This window comes from Peromyscus californicus, unplaced genomic scaffold (assembly GCF_007827085.1).
Source record: "Peromyscus californicus insignis strain IS unplaced genomic scaffold, ASM782708v3 Scaffold_9__1_contigs__length_137607984, whole genome shotgun sequence".
NCBI classification, from domain to species: domain Eukaryota; kingdom Metazoa; phylum Chordata; class Mammalia; order Rodentia; family Cricetidae; genus Peromyscus; species Peromyscus californicus.
The window spans coordinates 6,530,052-6,546,039 of NW_026294617.1; positions in this window are offsets into that span (position 1 = coordinate 6,530,052).

Here is a 15,988-nt window from a genome sequence, read left to right on the forward strand (position 1 = left end):
ATGTATATAGATATGTATTCCCAAGCCTGATTTATATGGTACTGCACATCCAACTTGCTTTGTGAATGCTAGGCAAATACTTCACCAATGGAGCTTCATCCTGGGCCCCAGACCCCAGCTTGGACACATCATGTGTCTTAGAAAAGTATTTATTGTGTGTATTTGAAGATGCTGTAAAAATATTAGATCTACCTCTCGTTAAGTTTGACTAGAATAAATACATTTAGTTTACTGGGGAAGCAACAGATGCATAAAGTATCTCCAATCCATTGCATGGGTGTCCATAAATGTTGAGGTTCCAGGTAAAAATCTAAAACTATGGATTCAAATTTTAATTTTATTATGAAATTATGTGTATATTGAATTGGAATTTCTACAAGAGTCTGATATTCATAGGTACAAATATATACTAATAGTTCCCAAATTCCAAGTGGGCAAGGAACAATTTTAGTCTTTAGAATGGCAAGCCAAAGCATTCTGCATCATAAATATGTGTAATTATGTTTTGTTCTCTTTAGTTCACCTCCCTCCCCATGTCCCCTCCAGCTGGTCACCTCCCCTACTCTGCTTTCCTGTCAGGTTTATTCCATTACCCTCTTTCCCACCTGCTTGAAGAGTGCTCCCTCCCTTCTCAGGATTCCCTTTCTACAGCCTCCCCACCCAATAAATAAACACACACACACACACACACACACACACACACACACACACACACACATGCACGCACACATGCATGCACACACACACATACACACACACGTACAAGAGAAGAAAAGAATTCTGCATGGCTAAGCAGATTTCAATCACAGGAAACAGCTGAAACCTTTCTTAGGGATTGGTAATTATAAGCAGATCATTAGAAGAAGATTTGGGCAGTACTGCTACCTGGCCTCCAATGCTGCAAATGCGATGTACCCTTGATGCTTATGCTGTCCCTAAAGCTTCGCTGCTGCAATTAGTTTTAAGCACATTACAAGCCAAGGAAAGATGCATAGTCAACCGTTTACTCTTTCTGAATACTGAACACAACACACATGCTTTTCTAACCAAAGTAATTACTTCAAAGCAAGATTACTATCAAGGCAGCCTACCAAACAAATAAAACAACTCTTTCAAGAGAATTCATTTACTGAACATGTATTTACTGAATACTTTATCCTGCCAAGAACAATATTGGGACAGGCTATGCAATGTGATTGAAAGCAGTAACATTAAGCCTTGTCCTCATAGAGCTTAGAGTCTGTGAAAAATAAGCAGATAATGAAGCAAAGACTATTCTGGAAATACTAAACATAAGGCATAAGTAGGTATAATACCACACAGGATTACTCACTAATAATGAGTAGACAAGGATAATCTGAAAGACATTGTGCCTTAGGCTTCAGGAAGAGAAGAAAGAAGTCAAGTGAAGCCATGGTAGAAGAACGATTCAGAACACAAAGGAAGAACAAGAAACAACAGTAAAGATGGAACACAGGAAACCAGGTGTGTGCACAAAGCAGAATGGACTCCAGTGTGGCGCCCTGTGTTGAGAGGGGGACACTGGGAGACCAGCAGGAACCGGAAGGGGAGAGTGCAGCAGGAACCGGAAGGGGAGAGCTCCAGGAACTTGGAACTTCAGTCTCAGCTGAATGGGAAAGCCAGAAAAGGTTGTAAAGCAAAGTCAAGATACTTTTTAAACTAATTTTATTTTTTAAAAGTTCTGACTGTGGGTGAGGAGACAGGAGAAAGCCACGGGCAGAGATAAGAAAATAAAATCAGAATGAATTCTGGTTTCACTGTCTATCTTGAGCATGAATGAACATGAGCTTGGAGCCTGGTGTGGTTGGCACTTGGGAAGGTGAGATGGGAGAATCCAGATCGACCTTGATATTGGATCATACAGCTAGTGTAATAAAAACCAGTAAGTGAAATCAAAAATTGAGAAAAAGCATTTAATAAAGTATAACAAAAATGCATTTTTCATTTGAAGTCCTAATTTTTAAGGCTGTTTATATGTACATAAACTCCAAGTTTCTGATATCTTTTATATATATGTAGTGTGTGTGTGTGTGTGTGTGTGTGTGTGTGTGTGTGTGTGTGTGTGTATGTGTAGCACTGTGGCATTGTGTATACTCACAAATTAAAACAATCCACAGTGCATACTAAATGTCCTGTTAAAGTGGCATGTCCCCACACCAGGAACCAGGAGTTATGCTGTAATAAGACATGGCTTTGGATAATACTGGATATGGTATTTGACAACAGGGTAGAGAAACTCATGTTAATTCAGAGAAAGTTTATTCCCTTAGCATTCAGTCAGCCCTAACAATGTTTAAGAGGTTTCATCTTAAGGTTAAAACTATTTGACATCTCTCAAATGTGAGCAACTCTAATTCTTATAAAACCAGATTGCCATGAGCAGTCAGTAATGCCTCTCCACAGTGTGAGAAGAAGAAAAGTCAGTACTGTCCAATAAATATATAATTGAAATATAAAATATGGAATTTATCTTAAGAAAAAATAAAATACAGCGGTTTCTAGGATTTTGTGAAGATCATCAGCAAGTAAAAGTTGGTAAAGGCTGCTTCCGAGTCCATGTGATATCACAAGGAAGGAAAAATTCAAAAATTAAGAAAAATGTGGAACTGTCTGGACTAGAAGGAAGGGCCATCATTGATACCCCAAAGTCACATGTAGTTGCCAACAAGCCTAAAGACTAGCTTGCAGTAGCTTCTGTTTGAAAGCTACTCAACCCAACATCCAACCCTGTATCCCATGGCAAAGAGTTGTTACCAAAATGAAGGGCATGGCAGTCTATTCCTTTTGCTATGACCTTTGTGCAAAGAACATCAATATGTACAAAGGATGTATAATTGGACAACTGTTTTCCAGGCCTTTATAATCAAGGAAAATGCAAGTAATGTCAAAACTAACCTTTGTCTTCAAAACTACCATTGGATAGTCCCATTGACATTGTGTCTTTATATGATATTAAATAACCAATTGGCTTGGGAATGAGAAAAAAACAATGTATTTCCTCAAAGTAATTTTAAAAATTCCAGAATATCCCACATAGGAAACATTTGGTTAGGACTGTTCTGGAAGGCTTTGCTAGGTGTTAAGAAGTTATCCATGGGGATTTCATTGTGTATAAAATAAACATGGAAAAGTTTGCATGAAATGAAATAAATCAATATTGACTTCCCAGTTGCTTAGTCAGACATTCATTTTTCTGAGATATAACAAGGTCGTTTCCCAGGATTCTGTCTAGATGTGCTACTCATTTGAACAGGCCTCCTTTGACATTTTTTTCAGCAAATACTTATTAAATACTAATTTTCTATCTATCAGAGTGCCTCAAGTTGGAGATAAAAAGCAAATAAAACATGATCAACACTACAGAAAGTTTAGGATACAGTGTGTGTAACCAGACTCGTAAACTACCATTAACATCACAGTAACTGTCATGTCAATGATCTGCCTCTTCTTGGAGCATGTCCTTTGGTGACAAACAGCCGTAGAGGACCTTGGATGGAAAGAATCTTTCCAACTGATCTAGAAGCTGCCAGATTAGCTGACCAAGAAACTCAGCTCTCTTCCAGGGCAACAATTCCTTGATACTCTTTTGTAGAATGATAATTTGTAATAATGCCCATTCATTTCCCATGTCTACTTCCATTGCAGAAATCATTTCTTTTCCCTCCTTTTATATCCTCACTTGGAGAACAGACACACGCATTATACATACATAGACTTACTGGATGTGTCCAAGATGAAAATCTCAAGAAGGACCTAAAGTAGTATGCAGTGGCTCTGTGATCTTTGAGCCCCTCACATCACTTACCCATAATATTCTCCACAACCAGTGACCCACTGCGAAGGGAGCACAGCCCACTCCTGCTCTTCCAGCCTCATTACACGAGTCTCTTCTGAATCCACCTAACAGACTTCATCTGCTGACACTGCAAGTTCTCTAGCAGACAGAACTACTCTTTCTTCCATTCAGCATTGATTCTGCGCCTGCTGTATGCCAGTGTTTTGTTAGTTACACAATAACAAGGTGAGTTTAAAGACATTTTTAAATGGCATTCCTCTTGTCACCTGAAACTAACAGTCTATTAAAGAGCAAAATCTGTTCTTAATGAGTTCATCCAGAAAATTTTCTTAGAGAAAGATTAAATTTATAACAACTGAATAAAAATAACTCTTCAAAACCACATAGTGTAGAGAAATGGAGAAGAGAACCCATCATTTTAGACAGAAAAACACCTCCTGTCAGTCAAAGGCTCATTACTCCTGCCTACTTATTAGGCAGCATAAAGTATAACTAAGGCTGTCTAGAAAGCAATAAATTAATGTTGAAATAATTTAATGTTGTCTTTGATACTCTTTTCTGGCTTACTGGTTTATAAGGCCCTGAAAGAAAGCCTCATCTCTCTTCTGTGTCTGTAAGTTGTTCTTGATTTACTGACCTTTTTTTTTCTTTGAAATTTACTGGCCACAACTCATTTCGGAAGACATAAATTTTCAAACAGTCAAATTTTTAAAAAGCGCTGTTTGAAGCACTCATGCCATGACTATTACATCTAGTCACTCGATAAATACTGGGCCTTTTCTTTTCCTCCTGTCAAATGTTATAAAATAATGTATGCTCAATGGAAATTTACTGCAGAAATATTTTTTAAATATTTTTTAAGTGATAGTGGACTTGGTGGATTAAGGAACATAGTAGACTGGGAATTTTATATTAGTTACAATTCTCATCATTGTGGCAAAATATCTTACAAAAGCAGCTTAGGGATAAAGAGCTGATTTGACGCACAGTTAGATAAAGCAGTCAACCATGGCAGGGCAGTCAGTGAACAGGAGCATGAGGCAGCTGGACACACCAGATCTGCAGTCAGGAAGCAGAGAGAGCTTTCTTTCGCATCCAGTCCTAGATTTTAGCCCATGGGATGATGCTGTCCCGTTTATCAGTAGGTCTTTCTGCCTCAATGAACCTTCATAGTCATGCCCAAAGGTGCAACTTGAGTTAGTCATAAACATAAAACAACCTTGGTACATAACATTTCATCCAGCACATATAATATCAGTGGGATTTAAATAAGCAAAAACAAAGAAGATAACCAAAACCCACCTTATCTCCCAGCCCCAACTCAGACCAACCTTAACCAAATAAAAGCCTGCCCACCCATGAAACCCTACAAGCAAAAGCCCAGAAAATTAAAGGAGTTTGTTAAACAACCTGGAAGCTGTATTAAGACAGCTCAGCAGGTGTGGTGTGACTTGAAACATGTTCAGACTGGCTTATCGGGACAGAAGTTCCCTCGAACTTCATCAAGAAAAGTGATCGAGCCTGGTGGTGGTGGTGCACACCTTAAATCCCAGCACCCAGGAGGCAGAGGCAGGAGGATCTCTATGAGTTTGATGCCAGCCTGGTCTACAGAGCAAGTTCCAAAACAACAAAAGCTACACAGAGAAACCCTGTCTCTCCACATACACATAAACACAACATCACACACACATACACATGCACACACATAATTAACTTGAGGATACAGAAGAAAAACAACACATCCTAGTAGCTGTAATTAAAGAAGAGACCTATAAAAGAACAACAGAGCTAAAGTGAACTCCTTTGGGAAAAAACTAAGCAAGTGATGCAGAAGAGAGCCAAACGCTAACTTAAAAGTTCTGACGAGAATAAGGCCCAGCCTAAATTTGTATAAGTAATGGCAGATCTAAAGGGTAGACTTCAGAAAGAAGAAAGTTGGCTTAAGGACTGTAATGACTTAAAGACAAATGATCAAAAACGCTAACAGTGTGTAAGCAAATGAGATGTCGACTTGATGAAAGTTGCGTTTCCTTGCATGTCACTCCACTATCCTGTGCATTTCTCTGCTTTCATTAGTTAAGGGTCATAGCATAATCTTGAAATACACCATGCCAACAGTAACATGTAGTGCAGGAAAGAAAAAGAAAGTGACAGTTCTGAGCCCTTTGTGTGATGAACAATGCAGATGGACAGAGATCTTCAGAGATTATTACGTTTCAAACACATGGATGTTAAAATATTAAAATCACTGAAAACTACAGGGCATAGAAATTCTCGAACCTGCACATTCAGGAAAATGAAATAAAAAGGAACTAAGTTTTAGGGTCATAATACAGAACAACGGGGCTGGAGAAACGGATCAGCAGTTAAGAATACTTACTGCCCTGCGGGAGAACCCTTGTTCAGTTCACAGCACCCACATGGCAGCTCACAATCACTTGTAACTCCAGTCCCATGGGATCTGATGCCCTTCTTGAATCATCCAGCAAGCTCCAGGTCTGTATGTGGTTCATATGCATATATAAAGACAAAACACTCATATACATAAAATAAAAATAAAGGAAAAAATAAATCATAAAAAAGTAAGACAAATGGAGAGTCCACAGTCTATCAGGATTGACAGCATACACAGAAACCTGCAAAAATGGGTTTTAGAAATAAAATGTTACAAGATATACATGTAAAACTTAATGGCACATAAATGATGATTATAATGTTGGAAATTATATACAAGGAAATTACTAGTTAATGGTAAGGGAATGTGGCTTTACGGGTATCAGGCAAAGCTGACGGGGCAGAAGCCTTTGTTAGGAATAAAAGATTTACTCTGTAATTTTGAAAGAAGTATTTTATAAGGAATCTCAGAATTCTAAAATACATATGCACTTAGTCCTCTCCAAACAGTTCATGCAAAATATGACAGACATTTACAGAAGACAAACTCAAAATCATGTGGAAATTAATACAGGGCTTTGGGTAACTGAAAGCTTCAGAAAAAGAAAAAGAGGGGTGTGTGTGTGTGTGTGTGTGTGTGTGTGTGTGTGTGTGTGTGTGTTGTGTGTGTGTTGTGTGTGTGTTGTGTGTATGTGTTGTGTGTGTGTTGTGTGTATGTATGTGTTGTGTGTGTATCTCTCTGTAGGAATGTGTCTGTGTATCTATATGTATGCACATGTGTGTGTCTGCTTGTCTGCCTGTGTGTCTGTCTGTTTTCACATGTGTGTATATGTATATACAGATATATAATTAAACATTCAAATAGTACAATAATTAACAAGTTAGTATATTGGTCTACTTGAGCTACTATAACAGAATTCTACTTACGGGAATCCATTGCTCACAATATTGTGAACTGTGGGGTTCAAAGTTGCGGTTCCCCCGAGGTAAATATCATCATAAGGTCTGATCTTGATTCTGGGCTGTCCCGGTCTGTGTGTAGGAACACACCGTATCTATGCATGAGTGAAGGAAGAGAAAATGATCCCTTTTCTTTTTACAAAGCCACTTGCGGACTTGGTTTAGGACCTTATTTAACCTGAATTATCTTCTAAAAACCCTATATATTTCTAATACATGAACTTCTGGGGAAGGAAGGGTAGCAGGAATAAAACCCAGACTGTAATACTTAGTTCTTAGAACCCTGAAACCCAAAATTAAAGAACGCAGATTGTCTGCAAGGATAAGAGGAAGGTATTCAAATTGTCTAATGCATTAAGCAACACAAGTGACCCTTAAAAGCACATGGCAGTCATTCCAACTTAGTTTCTGAGGTGCCAGGGATCAAAGCCAGGGCATGCCAGGCAAGGACTCTGCAGCCGAGGCTCATCCCTAGCACTGCCCCACCCTCATAAATTTTCTAAGATATGGTTGTTGTTTTGAAATTATTCATGAGTCAAGAGGGGATTAGAAACTTTTGACCTTGACAGAGAATGAAAGCATGGGTGTTCTGAGTCTGGGCAGTGGTTAGATCCTATTTTCCCTAAACCATCCACTAACAGGACAATAGGCAAATAAATACAACAGCTGAAATCTACAAAACTGTGTCTTGAGAACCAGTGAAAGTAGTAACAGTCGAGGATGGGTGGATGCTGTGTGGAAAAGTGTTTGCTGAGCAAGCGTGAGGACCTGAATTCAGATCCCAGATTCCACGTAAAGTCACACACCACTGCACATGTGTGCAATCCTTGTACTCCTATAGTGAAACGGAAGGCAAGGTAATTCCCGGGAATCCGTGCGCGAGCTAGTCTGCCACACGCAGGAACAAACAAGTGCCCCTATCAAAACCAGGGGGGAAGGCATGGACCAATGCCTTAGCTGTCCTCTGACCACACAGCATACGCACTGTTACTCGCGTGTGCCACACTCATCGGCATAAACGTGTACACATACACATACAATATAACAACATCAGTAATAACAGTCCTAATAGACCAATAACCTGGATAATAAGCATGTTTATTCTTTAATAATACATTTCTGTTCTAAACATGAAGCTTTATTTCTAAAGAGACAAACATTATAAGAAGGTATTTAGGAAGCACAAAGGGTTCTAAATTATAGCAAGAGCGAAATGCCAAAGGAAAAATTCATACATTAAGCAGCCTCAGGAGAAGCACCTGGTGAGCTGTCGGAGGAGAAGCTAGAGTGGACGGGTATCTTCTGCACTGCTGAGTACACCACAGCCTGCAGAGCTCGGCCACATTGATCTGCACCTTCTTTCTGCCTCATTGCTGTCACATTCGGTAAGGTAAAATTTAAATATATTTGGTTCATGTTTTGGGGAGGGGGAATGTGCGTTCAATGGTGCTCATGTAGAGGTTGTAAGACAACTTCATGGAGCTGGTTCTCTTCTTGGAAGTTTATGTGGGTTCAGGGGATGAAACTCAGGCTTTAAGGTTTGCATAGCATGTGACTTTACCCTGAGGCAGCCCAACATTTGTTTTTTGTGGATTGTATTTTATTGTATTAAGCAAAACAACACATTTTCTATGCCATCCCCATCTCTAATTCTTGCACAGTAACAGGGACTATACCAGAGGAGCTCTTGCCATTTGTAGAAAATTCACTGTTAAAATAGGATTAATAACTTTATATGGGTTTTTATAAGAAAATATGCCCAAAGTGCTACAATAAAGTGTGATCCTTTGTGGTTAATTTTTTTAAGTACAGAAGAAGGAGAACACACTGATTTGGTGGTAAAATCCATAGTCCCAGAATCTGGAGGCTGAGGCAGGCAGCTCAAAAGTACTAGGTAGCAAGAGCCCAGGAGAGACAGAGAGAAAAACAAGAAGAGAGGGTGGGAGGGAAGGAGGAAAGATGGGAAGGAAGGAGAAAGAAGAGGAGGGGGAGGAGGAAAAGGAGGAAGGGGAAGAGGAAGAAGAAAAAGAAGGAAGAAGAGGAGGAGGAGGAGGAGGAGGAAGAGGAAAAAGAAGAAGAGGAGGAGGAGAAGAAGAGAAGAAGGAGGAGGTGAAGAAGAAATGAAGAAGAATAGAAAAATCAGGTGTGGTTTCATATTACTTGGAATTGAATATATACTGGTTATGCTTAGAGAGCTACTTAAAGATAAAAAGAGAACTCTAAGGTGCTCTATTCAAGGCTTGAAGGAGAGTGTCCAAGGAAAGGCAGTCTTGAAAAGCCTTTCAAACCTTGTCAAAGGTTTGGTGGCAACCAGTTAGGTTAGATAACAAAGACATTTGCTAGACTTCCACAATGGAACTGGTCCACATCTTCCAGCCCAAGGAGGAACAACCCATCAAAATGAAGATGATGGAGCTGAAGCTGCACTGGAGTCATAGGGAGTAGGGCCAGTCACGGGGTTACATTAGTCCTGCTACAAGAGGCAAACCTTAATGGTACGGAAAGCCTGGACTGGCAGCTATGCAGTAGTAGTGAGGAGAAGGAATGTTGGTAGGAAGGGTAGATGCTCGAGAAAGGTAAAGAGTGGGAGGGAAGAGGGGAGTCTGGGTGTGGAGGTGGGGGAAGGCAAAGGTCTGTTGAGGGTATTAACTGGAAGCAGGAGCTGGAGAACTTACCACAACTAGCTGAGCTGGTTGTGGAACTGGTACTAAGGATTAGGACTGGGTAAGACCTCACTAGAAGGTCAGCTGTTGCTGCCCCAAGTATGGTGCATTTGGGACTGAGGTCAGAGTGCAGGGAATGAGGACTTTAGTTCAGGCAGAGGCACTGGCCCATGCCATCTTGAGACTTGACCAAATATTATTGTTCCACAATTCAACACCTAAAAAATAATACAAAAATGGAACACTGGTGAAAGCTGACCTCTGCAGACACCCAGCACTAGACATACAGGACAGACCAAGCAGTGCACAGAAAGACATGTTCTTCGGTGCTAGACCATCAAGGGGAGCCCCCTTTCTGCTCCAGGGCCCTTTGAGGTCTTCTTGTGAGGTAAAGATAAATATTTACAAGGCCAGCTCTTCTTTAAAAAATAGCATAGTTTGGAAATGAGAGGCATAAATCACAGACAATCACAGCATTATCTTGGGAAGCTAGAAGACTAAAACTAAAATATAAGGATATTGAAGGAGAAGAAAAATGAAGCAAGGCAAATTCAAAGAACCGAAAAATACAATCCATAAATTTAAAAAAAAAAAACACTGATTCTTGAAAAGGCAACTAAAAGACACTAAGTTCTGTCAGAATTCATCAAGGAAAATATTTTGAATATCAATAAAAATTGGGGATTGATAAGGAGGAGAAAGGTAAAATGATAGAAGAGGCCCCAAAACAAAATGAAGCTATAAATAAATTTACCGCGATATAGTTGAAAACTCAGATAAAGAGATTATTTTCTAGGAAGCTATAACTTATCAACAGTAACATAAGATGAAAGAGGAAAGTCTTAATCTATGATCATTAAAGAAATATATTCAGTAAATGAAAACTTACCTTCCCATCTACAGAAGCATGAAGAAAAATAGCAAAATAACAGACCTAAGTAGTTCTGTTAGAAACTTATACCCAACTTTAAACACAGAAGAAAGATAAGCAAAGAAATGCAACTGGAGCATGAGGACAGGGATGTGGGTCCGGCAGCCTTGCAGGAAGCCAGGAATGGGCATGCATCTCTGCCTGTGAGCCCAGCGCTGCGCAGGGCAGAATTGGGAGGACAACAGCAGTTTGCAAGGTCCAGTCCAACTCCAGACTCAGGGAGAGACCTGTCTCAAGGTAATAAACCAAAGTGACAGAGATACCTGTTAAAACTGAGAGATCAGTAAAGCAGAAAGAAACCATCCATGTTCTCACCACTTGGAGATCCTTAGCCAAAGAGACCTACTTCCTGTATACCCATGCCTTCTGTTCTGCCATCTCATTTCCTATCTGCCCAGCTACATCACTTCCTCTTCCTGCCCAGCTCTGTCACTTCCTGTCTGTCTGTACAGACCTCTAGACTATTATGGTTAGTGCTGGAATTAAAGGTATGTACCACCATGCCTGGCACTGTTCCCAGTGTGGTCTTGAACGCACAGAGATCCAAATGGATCTCTGCCTTCCGAGTGATAGGATTAAAGGCATGTGCTATCATTGCCTGACCTCTATGTTTACTGTAATGGTTGGCTTTTTCTTCTGATCCTCAGATAAACTTTATTGGGAACTTTATTGGGGTACACAAATAAAATATCGTCACACCCTCTGGCCTCTGTATTGACATGCTCCCCTTCCCATGTTGGCATACACTACTCACATATGCCCTATTCTCTCTCTCTCTCTCTCTCTCTCTCTCTCTCTCTCTCTCTCTCTCTCTCTCTCTCTCTCACACACACACACACACACACACACACACACACACACACACATACACACACACACACACACACAGAGTTTGAGTCAATGTCAGAGAATTGTTAGAAATAATTATAGATCAATTTTACTTTGGTATGCAGTGAAATTAGTCTCGAGAGGCCTAATTGTGGTGATGTTTTATTTGTGCTCTAATAGATAAAGTTTGCATGGAAATCAGAGGAAAAGGCCAGCCACTATAGTAAACATAGAGATAAGGCAGTGGTAGCACATGCCCTTAATCCCAGAATTAGGGGAGAAGGGGCAGAGATTCATTCGGATCTCTGTGAGTTCAAGGCCACACTGGAAACAGAGCCAGGCATGGTGATACATGCCTTTAATTCCCAGCACTAGTTAACCATAAGGTCTGGAGGTCTGTGCAGACAGACAGGAAATGGTAGAGCAGGGTGGAGAGAGAAAATTGATGTAGCTGGGCAGAGAGAGGAACTAAGAGGGCAGGACAGAAAAGCATATAGACATGGGTATACAGGAAGTACCACTCTCTGGACACTGAGGAGTTGGTAAGGTGAGGTTGACTGTGGCTTATTCCTCTGATATCTCAGTTTTCACCCAAAAAACTCTGGATTTTTTATTAATAAGACTGTTTAGCAGTTCATCTTACACCTAATCTAAATTCAAACTACCCAGAAAAATAATTGAGACCATAGTGACTTTCATTTCAGTTTAATGTTGAACCAATAAGCAACTAACACACAAGCCACATGAACCAAAACACAACAGAAAAAGGAACATAGTCTCTCAGCTCCAGCTGGATTCCTCAGACAGGTGTTTCTCAGAGTGTGTTCTCAATGCAGAGCAGAAAAAAGTTACAACCCCACCATTCAAAGCCACTTCCGTCACTAGCTCACTGCCATTGATGAATTCAGAAAAGACGAGGACCATTTCAGTATTCAAGAGTTAACATATTATAATTTACATCAACTCCTTTTTACAGTAAACTGACAATTTTTGCTATTGCTGTATTGTTTTAATTTGGAGCACCATAGCATGTCTGCACATAACCATTTATAAATATGTGTGTGTGTGTGGGGGGGGGGTGTTCACACTGAAATCTGTGTCCTAGTTAAACAGTAAGTCATGAACAGGTTGGCACACTCTAGAATGGTTGAGGTGATACACTATTAAAAGCCCTAACAATGTAAAGTATAACATTAATAGATTAGAGGAGAAGGAACATGTTTTGTGTATATACAGAAAAAGTCAGCCCCAATTTAAGGAGGAAAAACAGTGAATAAATACATCCCACGTTGGTTAATCGCAACCACATTTCTAACTTCTTTCCTAGGACTGGGAAGACTGCTACTCCAATGAGCTGGTCTCCCAACAGACACTTGGGGAGATGGAGGAAGAAATCTGCAAACCAGGCTGATTTTACAAGTTGAACTCTAAGACTCTCTTCCCATGTTGTCACCTGCAATACATTCATAAGAGATGCAAATTATTTAACAAGACCAATGATGATTGCCATTAACATTATCATCTAAATTGTAAATTACAATAAGGTTTCCTGTTGCTGCTGTTTCTATTTATCTTCATGTGAGTGATCTTTGAGACAAGAAGTAACACCTATCAGATTTCAAAGGGGAAAGCAGAGCCCTCCTTATCACAGAAAAACTGGGACAATGTTAAACTACTGAAGAAATACCAAGAAAAATTATTACAATTTAGGAGAAGAGCTTAGAAAAAAACATTGATAGATGAAGACACAAAGCAATATCAAATGTGATTGTTTAAAATAAGAACAAGGACCCAAGGAAATGGCTCACCGGTTAAGAGCACATACTGTTCTTTTTAAAAATGTAGTCACTTCCCAGCACCCATGTCTGGTGGCTCACAATCACCTGTATTTCCAGGAGACCCAATAACACCTACACTCCTTTGTACACACCCACACAGATACACAAATACACATAACTAAACTAATAAAAATAAATCTAAAATTAAATAAAGTAACATTAGAAGCCCTGCTCCAATTCCATTGGAGTAACATTGGACTATTCTTTTGACAGGAAACAATAAGAAAACTGGAGGAAATCCATCAAATACCTTTTAGATACTTTAAATCATGAAGAACAAAACTGTCATATACTACAAAAATAGGAATGATAGGCATAACTCTACAAGTACTATGAATCTGAGGAACAGAAAACCTGGAACATGGCAGAATGAGGAGGCTCTTGAGCAAAGCATTGTGGTTTATTGACTGAAGACTAACATGTTTAGTTAATGGAATTTCAGACACTTGAAAGCTGAAGAGTTGAATTGTAGAGATAAAGAACTATTTATAAAAACACGCCCCTAGAACCTGCACACGAGATTCATGAGTTGGCAGATTAATGTTAAACTGTACCTGCAAGTAAAACTACATGAGATTGTAAAGTACTTGGCAGGGTGGGTAAACTACATAATTCCAACAGCTTATGTGGGGAAGGTAGTCATTTCAACTGTGACCAACTGAAATGGACAATATTTATAGACCACAAGAGCTGTCTGGAAACTCCAGAGAGCTATACCTGGGCAGTGGAAGTAAATTGTTCTTGCAGCAAAAATTAATCAATACTACCCTGTTGAAGTTTTAAAATAACCTTGAGAAGACCAAACATATTCCTGATAATCAAACTGTCTTCCAAAACAGCCCAGCCATCTTTAAGGGAAGCTTTTAAAAATCCAAACACAGAAGAATTGATAATGTTGAGCAACCAATAAAAAAATAACAAGGAAGCTTGGGATATAAGACATTGTGACCAATCAGCAAGACAGCTAGTCTCAGAAAACATCAGTAAACTGACACCAGAAAGTCACTTCGTGGACCTGATAATGAACACCTGTCAAGTCCAACAACTGACATGCAGACCAGGGTGGAACAGAATGCTTCCTTTGTGCTCTGGAGAAATAAAAGGATACAAGCCCTTACTGCTCTACTGAACACTAAGTGAAAAGCCATGCATTTCAAAGAAGTCTTTATTTGTGTATTTATTTACAGGTGGAATGATCACATATAGAAAGTTCTGATGGATCTTCTTTAAAACTACTCAAATTTATGCGAGTGTAAACAAAGATGCAGGGTTAAACGTCAGCATGTGAGGGACAGGCAGATGACTGAGTGCATGAAGCACTGCCATACAAGCCTGAGGACAGAGGTCAGGTCCTGGAGTCCGCATAAAGCCAGGTACACATGGAAGTCCACCTCTAACCCATCACTTGGGAGACTAAGATGCAGATTTCTGGTTCAAGCTGACTACATAGAAAAATCAGAAGCTTTGAATTTCAGCAAGAGACTTGCCTTGATGGTGAAATGAAGAACAATTTCTGAAGACAATTTCAACATGTGGCCTCCACATGCATGCACACACATGCATGCACACCTTCACAAATGTACACCCATACATATGTAGGCTTATGTACATGCACACATTCTGCACAAAAAGCCAGCATTCATATACCAATTATGTTATATTATAATAAAACGGATTTGAACTTTGAAAACATGTATCTCCTAGTTTTGTTTCTTGCTATAAGATATCCTAACAAAAGGCACCTTAGGGAAGAAAAGGTGTGGTTTATTAGGCTTACAATTCCAGTTTACAGACCATCACTCTAAGGAAGTAAAGGCAGGGACTTGGACAATCACAGTCACAATAAAGAGCAGAGACAATAAATAGCTAGATCTTAGTTAGTGTACCTGTGTGCCCTTAGCTAGGCTTTTCCTGTCTTTACAGCTCAGGACCTCCTGTCTAGGGGATTGAACCACCATTGGGTCTTCCTACATCAATTAACACAATCTAAACAACCCCTGAGAGCCATACCCATGGGCCAACTGATCTGGATGATTCCCCACTATGAACCCCTTCCTTGGTGATTCTAGGTTGTGTCAAGTTGAAAGTTAAAATTAGTCAGCATTGGGGCTGGAGTGATGGGAACAACACCCAGGATAAGTTCTCAGCACTCACATGATGTCTATAAGGCATGTGTAACTCCAGTTCCAAAGGTTCCAACACCCTCCTCTGGCTTCCAGAGCACGACCTGCACACGGTGCACAAACATACAAGCAGGCAAAAACACCCTACACATAAAATAAGAATAAATTGATATTTTTAAAAGTAGCCAATACAAAGAAATTTATAATGTCATGTAACTCCATAAAATATTTAAGATTATATTTATGTTATGTGATAGAAATTGATCAGAAATTAAAGATTACTAGAGATACAGAAATTATTCTATGAACTAGGAGTCTCAATTATGTTAATATGGTGATTTTTCACCCAATTATCTATAGATTTAAGTTATATAAATCAAAATCTCATGGATTTTTTAAATTTTTCACAAGCTTATGTTAACTTAACAAAAACA